Source organism: Helicoverpa armigera, chromosome 12 (assembly GCF_030705265.1).
Source record: "Helicoverpa armigera isolate CAAS_96S chromosome 12, ASM3070526v1, whole genome shotgun sequence".
Taxonomy (NCBI): Eukaryota; Metazoa; Arthropoda; class Insecta; order Lepidoptera; family Noctuidae; genus Helicoverpa; species Helicoverpa armigera.
In genome coordinates, this window is record NC_087131.1 from 3,669,276 (window position 1) to 3,689,056 (window position 19,781).

The window sequence follows — 19,781 nt, forward strand, 5'->3', positions numbered from 1 at the left end:
TTAAATAAAATGTTCGTACCTATTACTTTGACAAAATTAACAAGTTTGAGTTTTTAGGCAAGTTTTATTAACAAAGAAAACGCCTAATTGGTGCCTAACTGATCATAAAAAGTCTTTTCTTGTAAAACTTGTCGCTATTTAATTAGTTTCTACTTACAAATGGCAATTGATTTTTTGCAACAATTAGCCTGAAAGACAATCTTCTTTTCATATCATCAAACAACCAGCCAACTTGATTTGTCATCAATCATAGTTTCATTACATAGGTAATTTTCTTTTAAGAACATTATTTACATAGTTTTACTTTCGTAGATATTTATTTCAACACTCATTAACTCACACCTGTGTAGGTATGAATTATACCTATACATACTCTTGTCAAGAGCTAGGTATATCTATTGCAATTTTAAGGATAGCTCATAATATAACTTAACTCACATCACTCTCGCAATAAAACTCGTCCACTCAGCCACAATTAAAGCCTTCATAACAGCACAAATGATCACACGTAAGATCATTAAAGCAGTTTCTTCCATCACTTCGGGCGACAATAAACCATCTTACCGAGTTAGGTGCTAATACGATTTACTTTTATTAAAGTTGTTTCATTGTTTGCTTGCAGTTGCTCCGGGCGGTCCAGCCGAGATATTAGTGTCAGACACGAATATAATAATACGAATTATTATACTTTCCCTCGCAATTTTAAAAGGATGGCGTTTTGTTCAACCGTTTCCACAATGCAATGTCTTGCAAAGTGTTAGGTTGGAATGAATGAGGTTTTTATTTATCACGATGGTGGGAATTTCATTTATAACTGTTTAATTTACGAATCAAATAAATTCTTGAACTGTTATGTTCTCTTTTCAACCTGTTCTTTACACATGAGCGTTTTAGCTTAGCCTATTTCCCAACCTCAACAATTTCACAGCAAATGGAACGATTAGCTTCACGCCCTCATATAATAATAATAAAATATCATTCCTGTTTACTTAACGATGTAAGTGCTCCAATAGCCTCCTAATTTCCTTCGGCATTCAAGTCAACACAGCTACATAGTACGCACCTTAATTTGGGCAGACAGGGATGTTTTAGGGTACACTGACAGCCCATCGATGACGGAACTGTGTCCCATGAGGCGGTGGGCGAGTCTAACGCTGTTTGCCGACTCAATTGCACCTTGGAGCTGACAGAAACACCCAATACCACTTTGTATGCCCTGGAGATCGAACGTGATACCTACCAGATATTTACTGTTTCATAATCTTGTTGTTGTACCTGTGTTGGGTAATGCCTTTTTTTGGTGAAGAAGAAAGCAAGTGAGATTTTAAGCATTTCTTATCTTAATGTCCTGATAGACTTTTTATAGATCTAAAGATAGAGAAGGTGCAAACTCTCTGTCTAAAGTAGTGTCATGAAATTAATAAAGTGTGTCTGTTTTTTGAATTGATATTAACGTATTTTGTTTTAATTATCCCTGAATATCACTGAATGTCAATGAAAATAAAACCGAGAAACACGTCATATATGAACTGTTTCCATTACATAATTTTCCGGCTGAGGGGGTATCTGCTCAGGTATTCCATATTGAATAAACTATAAAAGATCAATATATTCCCAGTGGTTCAACATCCCAAACGTCCTGAATACAACAATAGCCGTACTTCGGATACTGCACAAGTTTGCGTAGGACGTGGACTCATTCACTTCCATCAATCCCTTGCTCCCATTATTTGTTTACGTAACTAAAAACGAAATGTCACATCGTCTCGGCTTATCCAATACACTTTTCACCTTAAGCCTTTGCCCTTAAGAGCGACGTTTAACTTTAAAACGAGCAAAGGAGTATCCAATGTTCAGATTTCGGATAGTCGACGTCGTTCGTTTTGCAAATCCGAGGAAAGACTTACCATTTTACAAAGGGGTGAGCGAAACATAAAATTTGTTTCAGCCTGAAACTTCTAGTAATTAAACGTGAGTTTGTTGAAACTTGATATTTGGCTGTAGAAAAAAATATGATCCACCAATCAATTAACTTTGAAAGGTTAAGCTATTGAAGTCGACAATAAATACCAGTATTATTATGCTCCTTTATGTAAAGCTGTCCTATGCTTTTTATATCGTGTCAGCTTGGCAACACAGTAAGTATTGAAGACAGCCTTTTAGCTAGGCATGCAAGGGGGATAAAGGCGCCGTCGACAGTTTTGGCGTCGTGAGCAAAACAAGTCATATTGTAATCGGTAATGATGTCGAGCACATTTTTAAGCTTGTGCTTTATAACATCGTGATCAATGAGCCCGCCATATGCAACAGTGCTTAATCAAAACTTCAATTAAATTTTCGTAATACCTTTCGTCGGGCGCCCTCGCCCGGGAGAGCACACAAATTAATACCTACGTCCCGGAATATGTTTTAATTTCGATATATCATGATAGTAGCTGATGAGTTTCGCTTAAATTAAAACATACCGTCGGAGGCTTCATTGTGAACATTAATGTCCCTTTAAAACATTCTATTTACTCAGTGCAAATAAAACAACAAACTTTAAACAAAGTTAAACTGTACATTAAAACTGTAAATTAAGAGAAGTCGGCAGAAAATAAAGGTGGTATAGTTCTCAATTAAGACACAATTCAGTGGAGCGGGCTTTAGTTTATTTTTTCATTGGTATAAATGATGTCGGTGGCAAAGTTTGTTAATACTAATAAACGGCTGGGCAAAGGCGCCAACTCTTCGCGTTTCGCACCATTTGTCTCGGAGGTAACGAGTACCGACTAATGGGGTCCCGGCCGAACCTAAGTAATTTAGAAAAACGATTCTTAAGATAGACGACTTCCCGTTTTATTTACTCGTGAAAAACAACTATCCGGAATGTAGTTAGTTGTATTGATAAGATAGTACCACCAACTGTTCATTTGCAGCCATTATTTATTGTGAACTATTTTGTTATGATAAAACATCGTATGTCATGTCATCGTATGAAATCAATGCTCAACAGATTTATTGAATGAATATAGACATTTGAGGTCATACTAAATTATACATATTTTGATATTACATTTTTGGTTATACTTAACCTTATTGGAATAGGTATCTACAAATAATACTAAAAATAAGGAGATGTTTTCAAAAGAATAAGAAAACACAGGATTTGGAAACAAGATTCTTCTGATACCTACCCAAAATAAGTTCCTAGAAAGGAAAGCTTAGAACATAACAAGGCATAAATAATGACTTGCTTTCATTGCTCGTAATTCCTTCTAGATTTACTGGAAATTCCTATGTAAGAAGGCTTTAAATAAATAGGTTCTAATTACTGAATCAGAGGTTTTTTATAAGACCATATTTATAACACTTATAACAAAGAGCTTCATTAATTCAGTTTATCCCTTTAAAATGTCTATATTCCATATTTCCCCAAATTATAGAAAAAGCCACAAATCCCCTGATGGTTGGACTATAAAACTTATAAAAAATACTCAAAAATGACACATTAGCACCATGGGCACCTTTGCACTGTGACAAGAAAGCACTCAAAATCAAGGGGGAGAACAGGACAGATTTTCAATACCTAGGTACTCCCCCACACAACACATATAGGTGCTTTTATTCCGTTGCACGGCCAGTCGTGCGAAACCTCCGGTGATTATGCCAACGCCTCCTGCGACTACCAACTATGACGGACGGTCCCGTCTAGCACTGGACGTTTACGAGCTGTTGAGATTGATTGATTGATCCAAGCGACTGCCGTACGTGCACCAACTCCCAATGAATCTCTAACATTCCTTTTTTTTATCCCTACCCGAACATTAAGATGGACAAAGCTAGGAAGCACAAAGGTGTTTGTTTAAAAAAATCTGAAAGTTAGACTTAGGTACTCTTTTTATAAGTCTCGTGTTCAGTGTAACCTTTGTAAAGATAATAAGCTGTTGTGTAAAACCTTTATAGCAGAGTTCGGACGTAATTTTATATTTCTATTAAAGTAAGGATAGAGTAAAGTTTTTTTTTTGTTTGCATTTTCTTTGTAATTTTACCTGAGCTTGCACAGGGAATGTAGCTCTATGAAAGTTTGTAAAGACAGAGCGTGTTAGTATTTAGATTCTAACTACTATATAGATGCCACTATTACAATAAATCTTTAAGTGAGTCCCTGCAGTGCATGTAAGGAAAATAATTACCATTAATCACAGACAATGTAATGCATACGCCTAGCTTTTGTTTTTTAAACGGCCCTAATTTTACGATTTAAAAATCGAACTCATACAAAACTATCTTCTTTACTTCTTTTTTTCCGTGACCTCCTTACAAACATAAAACCAAACAAACCCATTAATAAACGAAACTACATAACAAGTAACAACCAATAAACATTACAGCAAGAAAAAAAATCTCCACGTTTATTGGCCGCAGTCAAACACCATTCTCGCGAAGAAGTTTGCTTAGGACTGTCGATACAAGCCAATGGACAGTTAGATTAACCACTTAACTATCGTGTTCCGAACCAGTGGTTTGTATCGCGTTACAGATTTACTTGCGATGTTGTTTGAAGGTTCTTATTAGGTTTTGTACCTGTATTGGGTTTTATAAAGACGTGCTTCTTTTGTTTTTTGAGAGACTTGGAATAAATAAGGTTGTAGTTTTATTCGTTAACTACCAGCTACAAGTAATCTGACTGACATTGCATTTATGAATACAGTTAGCTTTGGGAACCACCCATCAGAAACTCAGGTTCAGAAAGGGGTTGTTCGAAAGAGATACCGCGGCCCTGGTACATAAAAGGCATATGACGGAACACGACGGTTTTTAGTCAGTAAGAGTCTGACACTCCCTCACCGCTGCTAACCCACAGCGGGAGGGGTCATTTGATGATTTTTGACGTCGGGAAAAAAAAAAAAAGGTTCAGAAAGTTTGATGTTACTACGAGAAATTGTGTTACCCAATGAAGTTCCCCTGTACTTAAATCATTATGTCTATAGGTACATCTCATAAAATTGCACGGCACAAACGAAAATAAATAAATATCCAAGTAGAAACAAGACGTTATGAAAAATGGGCTTCCAAAACACTGTTAAAGTAAGTGACATAAAAATGTCAGGTATTCGTTCAATAAGGAAAATAACCCCTTTTATGTTTCATTTATCATAGAGACATAGGTGGAATAAGAGAAATAACATTGCTCCATGAGATACGTACGTATCTACGTACTAGCTTCATAATATCCTAATTGCTCTTTCGTCATGTTACTAAGGAACATTAGAGGTAAGTTCCCGTGGGACTCGCCGCATCTAAGAGAACACTTAACGCGGTATTCGTCTACTTTGCACACAAAATTACTACATTTTACTTTCTTAAATCGAAATAAAGAAAAATAACTTTTTTCTATGAAAAGTTTTTGCTAGAAAAAATAAGTTTGGGAATACAAAAACATAATTAGGTCTATGATATTGATTTACCTACGTATATATTAAGTTATAATAGAAGGAAAATGTGTGGTACAATAAGTTTTATTTCAAAACTAGCACTTCCCTGCAGTTCTTGAGCTAAAAGCACCAATCGATTAAAAAATAGTCTGACAGAATTAATTTTGCATTTATAATATTAGAAATTAAATCATAACTTCTTTGGTTACAGTAAAAGAAAACTATAAACGTGTCTAGAAAATCAAGTTTGTATGTAAACGCTACCTACTTAAGGGTACTTAGCAATTTAATGCCCTCGTACAAACAAGGTAAATGGCCTACTTTCGCCGCACTAATTGTTAATAACAAGGCTTCACTACTCCATCGTGTCTCTAAAGGATTCTAAATAATTCAAACGTCTCTTGTTACAGACTCACCTCATCCCGAATTCAATACAGTCCAACGAATCTAATTAGGTAAGTACTTTTCACCTAATTAATGATCATATTACGTGTTTCTAACTTATCGTGTCATGTTACGTAACAAATAAACGAGTCTTTTCGGTCTTTTCCACTCGGGTACTTATTCTTTGTCTGTTACAGTAGAACAATCTCTGAAATGTAAAACACAAAGGTTATTTAGAACTTAGTACCTACTTACCAATTAGAAAATGAGAGTTGAATACGGTCGTGATAACATTAAAATGACAGGGTAATTAAAATTAATTTATTGTTCTATTTTAGGAATTAACATTTAGCGTATTTAAAGTCGTAATAACTTCTGTAATTAATAGACTGAAATAAATTAATAGAATATATGTATCGATTTATATAGTTTGGTGACGCTCACGCTTGGCTATTGTTTATATGGTGTCTAGAGCCGTCGAGTCGTCGGCTTATGGCGTCTGCGGCGACAACGCAGGAGTTTCGTATGACAATGAGATAAGCCAGCCGGAATCGCGACAACATTATTGTACGCGAGAGGATTTAAGCTAGCTCCCCTATTTTGTTACGTATTTATGTTTCAGTTTGTAGAAGGCTTTGGAATGTCATCTTGACTTTTACTTCGTTGGTTATTGGACACGAAATAGTGCTTAAGTAGATGTTTATTATAATTTTGTCAAAGAAAATATACATATTAGAGTGAAAACCTCGTTAGTGCAAGAGATAAATTTCCAGGATAAGGATTAGTATTCGATATTTTTACGATTATCTTCCAAGAAATGCAATAAAAAAATATTGAAAAAAAAATGCATTTCCGAGGTTTTCATTCTAAGACGACATTTTACTACTTAAAATAAATAATCTGTACTACCCGGAAAATTTAATTTTCTATTAACATAATTTAATCTCATTTAGGAAATTATAGTACCTAACATGATATTGTAATATTCATACATTTTGATAGCTTAATATTCACCAAACAAAATCTAGACCAATAATTGCAAAATTCAACGTCAAACTTGCAGCAACACAGCTCAATTCGCTTCATTCATTTGTTATTCAACCCTCCCCGTAAGTAAATAACAGCTGCATTGAGATTTGAGAGTAAGACGGTAAGACGGCTGATAATATTTGGCCCTACGGACGTCTGACCCGAAGTCTGACATAAATCTAAACGTCCGGTATCTCACAGTCAGATTTCGGTACGGATCAGAAGATATCAATTATTTGGCAGTCGATTCTAGGCAGCCGACCGTGGCATCATAGCATCGAATTGCACGGACCCAACTTGCTTTGAATTCGTAAGATGCAAATGTAAATTACAGAATACTGTAGCAGATAATAAACTGTTAGAAAATGAAATGTTTTGAATAGTTATTACCGGGAGACTTAATTACTCCTTTGAAATTGCTTAGTTGTTTTAAGAGACAATAGCAGTTAAGACTTAGAAATCACTTTCATTGTAAATAGTCATAAGCTAGTAAGTAGTTACTTACCGAATAAAGCAAGACCTAAAAACTCGTTCAGGCTATGTTCTATAGCTTATTGCAATAAATTAATTTGATATAATAGTTGATTTACCTAATTATTAATTAATATCATATTATATTATAATGTAAATAACCATAATATATGACAGTTTAGTGTTTTATTCTTAAAATTAAATAAAATAATCTTTATTTCGGATTAGCTGATCCCGCGAACTTCGTATCGTTCAAACCTTCCCTGGACCTCTACAAACACTTTAAAACCAAAATCAGCTCAATCGGCCCAGCCGTTCTCGAGTTTTAATCAGACTAACGAACAACAATTCATTTTTATTTATATATAGATAGATAGATAAGTAACATCCATATGGGTTAGTAAACAAAGAAAAATAAAACCTAGGTTAGTAAAACCTAATATATATCAGTCTATTTAATCTACTTAAATTACATTCAGGTATCTACTTATTAATCTCCAAAATTCCTGCAGCTTATCTTCATCATCAATCAATCATTATCTACTCTGTAGCTAAACAACAGCTGCACATCAAAATAGTTGCAACTAATGAAATTTTGATTATCCAATAAAACTAGCGTATACACTAGTGCATTACCATCAAATTCTGGCAGCCAGGAACAAAGCTCTTATTCCATTAAACAGGAGAGAGAACAATTTACCAAATACACCAGGAGTTATTAATTCTCATAATTACCCTACTTTTAGTGAGGAAACTTGAATATTACGTTGGTATGTAATTCCAGCTCAATTAGTAGAGGATTTAGGTTCTAAACTAGACGTGAGTGAATTTGTGAGTCGTGTCTAGTTGTTAGTCTTTGTTCTAATGTTTACCGGTTTATGTATGCTGTGTGGAATAAATGAAACTAAGTACTAAATGTTGAAAAGAGACGTTGATTTTTCATTAACAAAAGGCATTATTTGTTTAAAATAAGGTAGATCAATTGTGAGAAAATTACATTTATTTTTGCATAGATATTTATGTAACAAAGGTGTTCAAGGTTCTTTGTAACTGCCAGTACTTTCCAGATATACTTGGATGTTTTGAAAACAGATATATATTAAAGAATAATATAATAGTTTTTTTTGCCTCTAAATCCCAAAATATTAACCCAACACAGTCGCTTACACTTTTTAGTAGGGGAGGCGAGAGTGCTAAAGCGGGAGTGACTCGAGCGTCAATAAGACCTATTAGATTGCGAAGCTTAGATGATAAGAAGAAAAAAATGTCCTGACATACACACACTTTCATCGGTGGGTGGAGCGGCTATAAACTTTCAAAAATGTAAAAAAAAACAGTTGCATGGACATACTCGAGCGCGTCAGATATTAATAGCATGCACGTCCTACGTCATTTTGAAAACATACGTATATTAATCTGACTGTTTCCATGGTGGGGGTGGTAGTAGGTAAGGGTTAAAAATGGGAAAAAAAATAATTTTATCGAGCGCGTCAGATTATCAAAAGGGGTGTTAAGTGAACCAAAACGAAGGCTCTTATGCAATAATCTGACGATTTAGACGTGACCTAAAGTCGTGGCCATTACTTGAAATTGCAAAAAAAAATCGCCATTTTGAAATACTCGAGCGCGTCAGATTAAGATATATATGGTTCATTTATGTACCCTTAACGTAATCATCTTATAATCTGACGATTATCTGGAGGAATTCGCTTAATCTGACAATGGAAAGTTTTTTTGCAAACCTTTTAACAAATTGAAGAACTGAAAAAATTGCAAGTAATTAACCAGTATGTATTCTTTGAAGTACAAAACTTTTATTTATAAGCAAATAAGTATGAAAAACATAAAGGACAATGGACACAAATATACGGAACCTCGTACACTCCACCAATAGCAATGTCATACATATCATTGTATAGGCCTTTTTATCTAGAACAACCTTTAATATGACAGCTTTGTTGACGTTTGCCCGTCCTGAGATATAGATCAAAAAGTGTGTAAAAGTTAAAACTAAATAATCCATTGATATCTCAAGTTTTTAAAGGAATATCTAAGTGCTACCACGAGTAGGTATGTCTTCTAAGTACTATTAACTTTTACACACTTTTTGATATATATCTCAGAACGGACAAACATTTCAACAAAGCTGTTATAATAAAGGTTGTTCTCGATAAGAAGGCACATACAATGATATATATGACATTGCTATTAGCGGAGTGTATCAATCTGCTCAAACATTACATACATTTCTATAATAATTACATTGAATTATAATGACATTGATAAATATACATGTGTCATAAACAATTCAATAGAATCTATAATAACATGGCTTGACGGAAATAATCTACGCGTAAATCTTACAAAAACTAATTTTATTCAATTTAATACCCAGAGATAAATCTAAAATCTAAATAATCTGCCCAGCCTTTTTCCCAGCTATTTTCATACAAAAAAAATACGTATTTTGACTTAATTTATTAGTTTAAAACCATCCAGTAGAACAGATAGAAAGAGATAGCAGTTGCTTTCATTGATGAAGCGACACTACGCGCGTAATTTGTGAACCACGTTATGCAGAGTAGAGCCAATGTTAACCGGATGACTAGGCCACCACGACCTGTATAAAAAAGGCGAAGTATACGAAACGGCATTTCTCGGTATCACGATAGACAAACAATGCAGCTGGAAGGCACACGTATTTAACAAAAGTATCCAATAAAATGAATCGTCTTCGTTAAAAACAATATATCTGCATACCATGACCAGTAACTTCCTGAGATTAGCGAGTTCAAACAAAAAAACTCTTCAGCTTTATAATATTAGTGTAGATTATTTAAGACCCAAAATGTACTAACACTTATTGCAAATGAATTGAATTGAAAAAAGAGAGAGAGGAAAAGAAACTTGGGAGGAGAATACCGGCATCACGTAGCTGCACGCTTTAAACTTTATCGATTAATTTTCCTTACTTCGGCTTACGGGAATCGTCAGATTTTATATTTTTCGTGAACGTTGAATTACTCCCTTCAAAATAAAAAAAAAAATAGCCGCGCTCGAGAAAGTCAAGATGACGTTTTTTTTTTTACAAGTTTGTAACCTTCCTACTTCTTATCGTCAATCGCAAATTGTCAGATTAGTGGAATATACACTTTTTAGCATATAACTAACTTACCCTATCTTAATCTGACGCGCTGGAGAATGTCAGATGATAATTTTTTTTTTACTAATCTGATCCTTTATTCTAGACGCGCGGCTGCATATACAGGGCTTATATTTGGTGGAGGTGTTAAATGGGGTAATAGGTACCTCCCTATATACTAATCTGCCGCGCTTGAGTAAATCCCGAAATCCCTTCTAGGCCTCCCCTACTATTTCGAGCACCTTTTTCATCTAAGCACATAACGACAGCACTATACTCAAGCGATACATAAAGCAAGTACAAAGTTAGCTACGGTCAAACTTACGCAAGGATGCACGGTGCGACACTAAAACCCACTTACCCTGTGTAACTTTGCCGCTAAAACAGCTTAAGCGCCCACTGAGCAAGCATTTATTATTTTATCTTGATATTACCGATAAAAGTCGTGGTGGCCTAGTGGGCAAAGAACCAACCTCTCGAGTATGAGGGCGCGGGTTCGATTCCAGGTCAGGCAAGTACCAATGCAACTTTTCTAAGTTTGTATGTACTTTCTAAGTATATCTTAGACGCCAATGACTGTGTTTCGGATGGCACGTTAAACTGTAGGTCCCGGCTGTCATTGAACATCCTTGGCAGTCGTTACGGGTAGTCAGAAGCCAATAAGTCTGACACCAGTCTAACCAAGGGGTATTGGGTTGCCCAGGTAACTGGGTTGAGGGGGTCAGATAGGGCAGTCGCTCCTTGTAAAGCACTGGTACTCAGCTACATCCGGTTAGACTGGAAGCCGACCCCAACGTAGTTTGGGAAAAAGGCTCGGAGGATGAGGATGATTACCGTAAATAGGAACGTTGCTTCTTTTTAATAGTGCTTTCTATGCTGGTAGTTCTTTTTTCTGTTAGGGGTTTTTTTTTTAATTGTACTATGACCAGTTTATTTGTTAAAATTATAGTATTGGGAATTACTAACTACGACCTAATATAATCTATGTTACAAAATTGACGTGTTTTAAAAATGAAATAATAAAGAATCCCTACCAAACCAATTATTCAAATGTTTATTCATAATAATACAGCTTACACAACATCAATTTAAAACCTACAACGAGGCATTTTGTACAGAATCCATTACTCAGTAAAACACCGCACACGTTCCTTTTTGGCGGACTTATTTATTTTTTATTAAAAGCAAACAAAAAACGGTTGAAAATCGGAGCAAAAAAAAGGATTAAAAACACGATTTAAAAAAAGAATGAGTTGCACCTATTATTATTTTTTAAATCTTGGATGACTTTGACAGTAGCGTCAGTTTAAGACAGTAGAACCTAAAGAAAGGAGGTCTGGAAAAAATAAAAAAACTTTTTTTTTATTTACTAACACTGTGCATCGAAATTTTAGCTCAATTCCGCAGTACAAATAAACCGCACCGTGGTTAATTGGCGTAAAAATAACGATGTAATTGAAATTAACACGTTGTCGAAAGTAATGCTGGCTTCGGTATATTTTAAATACACGGTTCGTGTACCGTTGATATGATAATGAGAACATGGTACTGTTTACATAACAACATACTTTCAGATCGTGTTAATTTTTCGATGAAAATATTTTGTGATTATTATAGTGACATTTCAAAAGCAAACTGCTGATTAACATTGAAAATTCTGTCTATTACGTAGCCCATTATCGAATGCCATAAAGTAATCGAACGCATAGCGATTTCTAATTTTCGATCAAAGCTTTACAATGCCTTTACAAATCAATAAAAAAAAGAAGACTTATCTTTCACATTAAAATTATGAATGAGAAATTCAATAAAACTTTTCAATTTTATTTGTTGGCTAAAGAAGATATTAAAGTAAGTAAATCACTTTTCCCTTAAAGCCTACTCGATATAGATTAACCCTTGAAAATCGGCGGCCATCTTTGTTCTACCAGACAATGATTCTCAAGTTGCTGTGAAATTACTTTTGTTATGCTTTAAAAGTGAAAGTCTATAAAATTGATGCTTTATTTCTAATTAATCAATCGGAAAGAACATAGATAGCGGTGTTAAAGGGTTTATTATTTTGAATTCGAGTTTTGGTTGTACTTTCATTTTAAAATGTGACATAGGTACTACTCATCCAGATATAAAAAAATGGGTTATGTTATATTTTAAAAACTCTCATGATTTTTTACGTCTACGAGTAGTATACATTTCTATCAAAATTGTTTGACAACATGAAAATATGGGAGATATAGAGTATATCACATGCAATATTTGTCAAACTTAACGTCGTTTTTACGATCAAAGCAGAATATACGGTTTTAAAATAAAGGCAATATGCTTGAAAGGCCATTTATAAAGAATAGCCTATACTATGAAGCTATAACGCAAGATATTGAATAGTAAAACTTCCCGAGAGCGTTCATATAAATGAGAATATTAGTAGAAATATTTTATGTGGCCATTGTTGGCGGGAACTTAAGCAAGATTTCCCTCGACACCACAATTTATAATCAGCACCATGTTTCATTAATCTCTAGTACTTTTTCGATAAAGCACGCGAGTTTGTAAAGCGATATGGGAAACTTAGAAAAATGGAGCACTGTATTGCCGAACACTTTTTACCAGTAGTTTGGTAAAAAGTAACATATTTTTAACATATTATTTGAAAAAGCAGAAGAATTTAAAAAAATATCCGAAATAGCGAAAGACTCGTGAGCAAATAATTTGGAAAATATAAAATATCATTTTGAAACTGCGCTGCTTTTTCAAAAAGTTTGTTTGAAGGCCGAGCTTGGAGGTGTGACATAACATTCGCTCAAAAAGAATTTTCATTTTAACACCTGCAAAAATAGTAATAACCTGATACGCTTCGAACAAAATGGAGTCGTTCGCACACTTTTTCAGTTTTAGGTACTTTAGTCACTCAAATAGTGTCAAATAGTAGCTCTTTTGGAGAAAACAGCAATGTGCTATAACGCTTTTGTTTCATAGATTCATTTGTGAAACGGGATTTTCAAAACAGTTTTTAACGAACTTTTTCTGCCTATTTAATCTTCTTTATAGTGATGAAAATGGTAGCTTGAGTGACACAAACACTTCATAAAAGCTATTTTTTTTTATCAGGAGTTAGAGGGTTTTATATTTGTGTTTAAAAATGCACTATTTGATATCTGAATAAAATAATACGAGATTAAGACAAATAACTATTTATAAATTGCAAACAATTGTAGTAACACGCTCAGCGGCCTACAGGAATAGATGTTGAGCAGTTGGTAAAATATTTATGAGCCGACCCTTTTCTCTGGGCTTTTTTATACCCGTATAATGTGAGGAATTTACTGCTCTGATCCTATAATGTAATTGAATTTACAAAATCGATAAGATACTGAACATATTATCTCTAACGATCAGTTTATGAACGATTTTTAAATAAAATTCGAGCCACATATAAGCCGGGACGTTTAAGCTGTTTTTAATTTGCGTCGTAAAGTTTAAACGTTTCTATTTATTTAATTGAATGTTTAAACGTTAATCAATTTGATATATGAGTTTGTTTGTGTGGTTTTGGTCAAATTAGTGACCCTAATTATTTTGACTTTGAGTGGTTGTCAATGTATTTGTAATTAATATATTTTGTGTTAAATAAAACTTTAGCATTCACTGTATGTCGTCGTTTTTATCATTAGGTATATTTTTACACAAACAAAAAAGAAAACAAAATTCCTAGAACTATTTCAAACGCCAAATGTTATCCAAACAGATACGGAACCGATTCCGGAAAACGGAACGAAAAGCGAAATTCACAGAGCGAGTTGCATAGTTACCTGCGTGGAGCAACCGTCCGCCGAACTACCGCTAATTAGTTAGGTATTTTCGCGCGAAAACTTCAATTAATTCCGTCAAAGCCACCACGGGCCGTGGCCTTTTTGCTGGCGAGAAAAGTCAAAGACGCGCGAAAATCGGAATGAACTAATGAAATTGCTATCGGCTAGCCGTTTAGAAATCCCGCCTTTTCTTCGCCTTAGTCTGTGGTTCCTTTTTGGTTATCGAACGATTAAGTTTATAATCGTATTTGAATGTTTGATTTTTTACTTTTTGTGGTAATTAATTTATTTTTATATTAATAGGTTGACTTTGGTGTTGTTTACTCTTAACAAAATTAAGTCTATACCAACTTTTGAGTTTAAAGATAGACGATCTACTAGTCTGTCTATCAGTGTTCTATCTAACAAAATATTGAAAACTAAGTCAGATGTGGTAGTTTACCGGTGAATCAGTTAAAATCTAAACTTTAAGAAATAAGTAAAACTGGATCGTGTATAAATAAAACTGGAAACTACACGTCATTGTACCAAAAATAGACAGCAATTGCATCCCTTTCAAGAAATTTCCGTACATCTATATTTGTATTATATTTCTGTATCGCTAAAAATGTAAGTACAGCAAGGCGCGAACTCATCGGAGCGTCGCCTACGGACGTCGGGATAATCTCATTGAAAGATTTGATTTTCCGCTAAATTACATAAAAGTAATGAAATACTTTCCCGGGATATCGGAGAGCCTGGAGACATTGAAAGAACTTTACACTGATCTTATTAAATGTTCACACGTTTTTGTTCGGCGTCTTCATAAAAATGTCACTTGTGAAGTATCTGTGAAGAGGTTTGCTGGGTGTCTCGGATGTCTTAAAGAAGTCTTTTAGTAAGTGTAAAACATATTTAGACTTAAAAAAAAAATATACTTCCGCACATTTATAGTTTGACTGTACAGTTACTTTAAATACTAAAAAATATAGAACATAAAATAAACGTACGATAATAAAATATACAAAACGTAAATCCGTACGTCTGGCTGTTAATAATGCACTCGGGTACAATTTGACGTAACACTAGTTCCGACAAACTTTAACATTTCATTAGTACCCAGGAATAGCTTATAAGTGGAATGTTTCACAGTTTAAGCGGGATATCGCCTCCCCCCGCCGGCACCCAGTCTCGCGGGGGTATATTCCGTGCCTCTTATTCAATTTGTGAGCGAATCAGTTCCGCCAACCCGATTATCTTCCACGTCGAGATTTATATGCTCACAAGAGAGCTTTTTCAGAGGTTTGCTCCAAGAATGCTGCAAAAAATTTCATATTTGAAGCTTGTGAATGTCGACATTTATTTGTGAACTATTATGTTTTGTGAGCTCTCTTTTCTATGTTTATTTTGTTCACGTGAATTGGCGAGATGTATCTCTTTAAAGAGACATGTTTTATTCATTTTCTTACAGTTCAGGACTTGAATCTGAAAAGGCATTCAATAAGTTAAATGATCTTAAAGAAGGCCCCTTCAGAAACGTAAATGCAACTACTAAGTATTAGTCTCGCTTTATTGGCTCATTGTGCTCGCAGCGAGTCCGTGAGAAAGCAACTAGTACTTTTCTATAATGGGAAAGCACTTGGCACATGTACAGAGCACAGAGCAAGAGGCCACTCGGCTTGGTAAACATTTGCCCAATAATTGCGAGTCCTCAGTTACGCTGCACGAATAAATATTCGCTCTTCCTGCGGAGAACGTCGCACATTCCTTTAATTCAAAGCATTTCTTTATTGGAGAAAAAGTCATGGAGCTTATTGTTTTATTAACGAATAACTTGGAAGATTCAGCCGTGGTTTGTTTGTGTAATCGCCCCAATAGATATCAACTTGTCTGTTTTGTTGCGATGAAATATTAAATATTAGTGATGTAATTATAGACTAACTTTAGTTGTGTAGCAGTTGATGCATGGCTAGTAGATTACTTTGTTAATAAATAAAGTACTCTCGTAATCTGTTCAGTGTTCATATGGATGAATAATTACTTGGTTACTAGAACAATAGAGTTGTTCAGGAAACAATATGAGGGTGAGATTATTGAATTCAAGTTCCGAAGTTTGAAAAAAAAGAGGTTCTATTGAATTTATTTTATTAGGCTATTGAATATAAACCGGGCAATGGATGGCTCAGTTCGATTGAGCGCTCATAGCAGAAGATTGTGTCCATTAGGTCCGCAATTCCGCAGGCGGGTAAGTCGTCTGCGGCGATTTCCATCACTGCCCTTTCCCGTCGTTGTCCCCACTTTATACGATACTTTACAATTGAATCTTTTGTTTTTTACGCGACTTTTACGATTTTTTATACTGTTTTTGTAAATAGGACAAGTTATTCAGATATTGTGTTTACAATATTGATGTTAAGGAACTCATATGTCGTGTAAAATTACATTAGATCAAGGTATATACCTACTCTATTATCTGAAACTAAGACCATAATAATTAGGTTGTTTGTAACTAAATTAGTAAGTCCATTATGTAAGTGCTAATTGCGTAACAGCTTATAATAATAAATCCAGCACTAAATTGAATAATAATAATTCCATTACTAATTCATTGCATAAGTGCATCTGTTGAACATGCATAATGTAAGTTCTGGCGTCCTATTAGCGAACGTTAATTATTCGTTAAGTTAATCCAGGCTTGTTTTGTTTAGAGGAAATATTACTCTCCATTTAACATAGCCTTTCCCTAATGTTGGGGTCCACCAGTAGTTGGAGTGTACCAGTTGTTTACAAGGAGTGACTGCCTATCCGACTGCCTAATCTCTGATACCTGGAACCGCACGACACTGCTAGGTAAAGCTGGTTGACAGACTTTCTGGATTCTGACTACAAAAACCTCTCGCATCCGCCATTTAATGCCTTCCGAAATATAAATGAACTCGCAATGACGTAGATAGTCACCTTTTGTAACTTACATAAGTATATTTCTACTGAACCTTTAATTTTCAAACACATCAAAATTACATTTTATAACCATGTAGTTAACAAATTCGAGCAGGAGTGAGTTTGCCCAAAGAACGCTATGTACAAACAGTCAAACCGCTAAACTTGCAACTTCTTTCAATTATGTGACGCACCAATTAATTGCGTTGCTTTACTGCAATTTACTTACTCTATGTTCGGGCAACCAAAAGTGTAAAAATAAATGTGCCTTACTTAATTTTGAACAGTAATCTTTTTTTAGAATAATTCCTTCAGTGAGGCGATAACATAGCTACTTACAAATCCTCTAAAACAGGATAAAATTCTTCTTGTACACACTGTAGTAAAAAAAGCTATAAGTATAATTCTAATGTTTTTTTTCAACTAAATAAAGACTACAGCCACTTATTTATCTAAAGACTATAAAAAAAATCGTTTCAAGGATATTGAATTATTTATTCCTGGTAAAAGTTCCAAAATCAATATTTTTTCATAACACATAAAAGTTTCACTTAAGTGAAATGTCAAAAGATGAGATCTTGAAATCTTGAGAGAGGTCTTTAAACTTTGTGACGTTAGTCCCAGTTTATTTTTAGAGTCCAAACCATTTTTATCGGATACCAAAAATATTCCTCCGAATCAGATTGTAGATTCAAATCTACGTCCAATAACTCAAGTTTGTGTAGGCCGATATATAAATAAGACTTGTCATTTATGAAGTAACGTATACTAAAACAATATCAATATTGAAAAACCTTTTGATACGAATTTAAATGTCCCAAAGCGGAATATTTATGTAAGTGAGACAATTTATAACTTAAATAAGGGTGGATCGACAGCACTCTGGTGTATAAAAGAGGAAATTCACAGAAAATTTCATGTTTCTGCTCAGTAGATCTTCAAAATTAAATTAGCATTTAGTGGATATCTGATCAAATTGGTTCCCCGTGGGTTCAATCGGGTTCATGTTTATTTATTAGACCCTAAAAGGATGCGGGTAATAATATGCTGAGCTCAAAGAATTTGCATAACTAATTTGGTGCTTATGAGAGGATAGTTAAATATTTAACTAAACAACAATAGGTCTCGGAGTTCGGTTGTACAGTAACTCTGTTATTGTTCGGGATTTCATTATTAGGCTCGTGAATGGTAAAGTTATAATTGTGTTTAACTAAACGAAATGTGCTTAGTACATTAATTAAAGATTTACTGACATTATTGTTGATTCCTGTTGCTGATTATTTATGAGTGCTACAATTACATGAATGAGGGTTGCTTATGTATTAACTATGCTGTTTTAATTGATATTAAATTCAGAATAAATAGTAGCATGAAATATTTTGGTGAAGAATAATCTTAAGAGTTTCGCTCTCGTGCAAAGCTCGGTAAAGAACTTATTAAATTAAAATACCCAAATATATTTACGCTATATATGTAATTATTTATAGGTATCCACTGCATACATTGCGTCATCACCAAAAATGTCATCTCCAAAAACCGCTACCAGATACAGTTGGTTTAAAACAATTCTTAGTCAAACGGCAACGTTGCCAACTTGTCATATCATAATTCAATTTATCAGCAGCGCGTATGCCAAACGTGGTTCAACAAGTGTTTGCAGAATAATTGACACTGCCTTTCCTGACGTGAATAATAAGCGTAATGTACTAGTTCATGAGAAGTAAGATGTCATAGCGAATTCAGAAGTTTTCTCAGGCTAAAGATGCATTTTCGTGCCTTGCAGATCGCAGTATTGACACATCATAACGCAGTTAGTGACATGCAGCTGAATGAATACGTGCGGCTGTGATTTTTCGTATGACTAGCATAGTTATTAGCTAGTGGAAAAAAATAATCAATGTTATGCACTAAAAGGTGCTCGTGGCTAAATAACAACAGCTTGGTTAGATAGACAAAACATTTAACGCTCCACATACCATCTCATAATATCATATTGTGATAACGTGCACATTGATGTGTCAGAGATTAAACTGTGGGTCCCGGCTGTAATTTTTTACTTCTTTGACAGTCATTACGGGTCTTATCAAGGGGCTCTTGTATTGATGCCCGGGGCTTACGAGTAACTTCTTATAGAACTCTGGTATTAAATAAGTTGCATTACTTACTTAAATAGAAAGCTGAATCCAACATGATTGGAAAAAGACCAGGACTGATTTTCAAAAGATTAAATGTAAAATTATATTTGCCTTACCCCCAGCACGACTTCTGAATCTGAAACCTTAGTTTGAATTCAATTCTTGAGCATGCTGAATTGTTGAACATGTTCTAAGAAAATTTTACAATTGAAAACCGGATTTATTTATCTTCAGTTTTTCTCGTATTACAAGCTTAAGTTATGCAACATAAATTCAAAAACTTATATTTTCTAATTTATATTCAGTTTCATACAAAATCTAAGTTTTAATTTCTAGTTCAACTTCCAAAAGATTCTATATATTTTTCAAGTTTTAATGAACAATTCTCTTCAACTTAAACTCAGACAAAACTAATATTTATACACACTTGACCTCAAAATAAGTTTTATTCAAGCTTTACATCTTAACTCTTAAA

The 19,781-nt window shown here is 34.3% G+C and overlaps 1 protein-coding gene across 9 annotated transcripts in view; it reads left to right on the forward strand.

Annotated features, from left to right (window-relative positions):
* The window catches only part of Mub (mushroom-body expressed), a 191,628-nt gene that overhangs the window by 117,483 nt on the left and 54,364 nt on the right, over positions 1-19,781 (forward strand). For all 9 annotated transcript variants that reach the window (XM_021332756.3, XM_049838952.2, XM_049838951.2 and 6 more), the window contains one exon: positions 5,828-5,872. The gene's annotated coding sequence lies outside the window, so the exon portion shown is untranslated. The remainder of the gene's footprint in view (positions 1-5,827; positions 5,873-19,781) is intronic.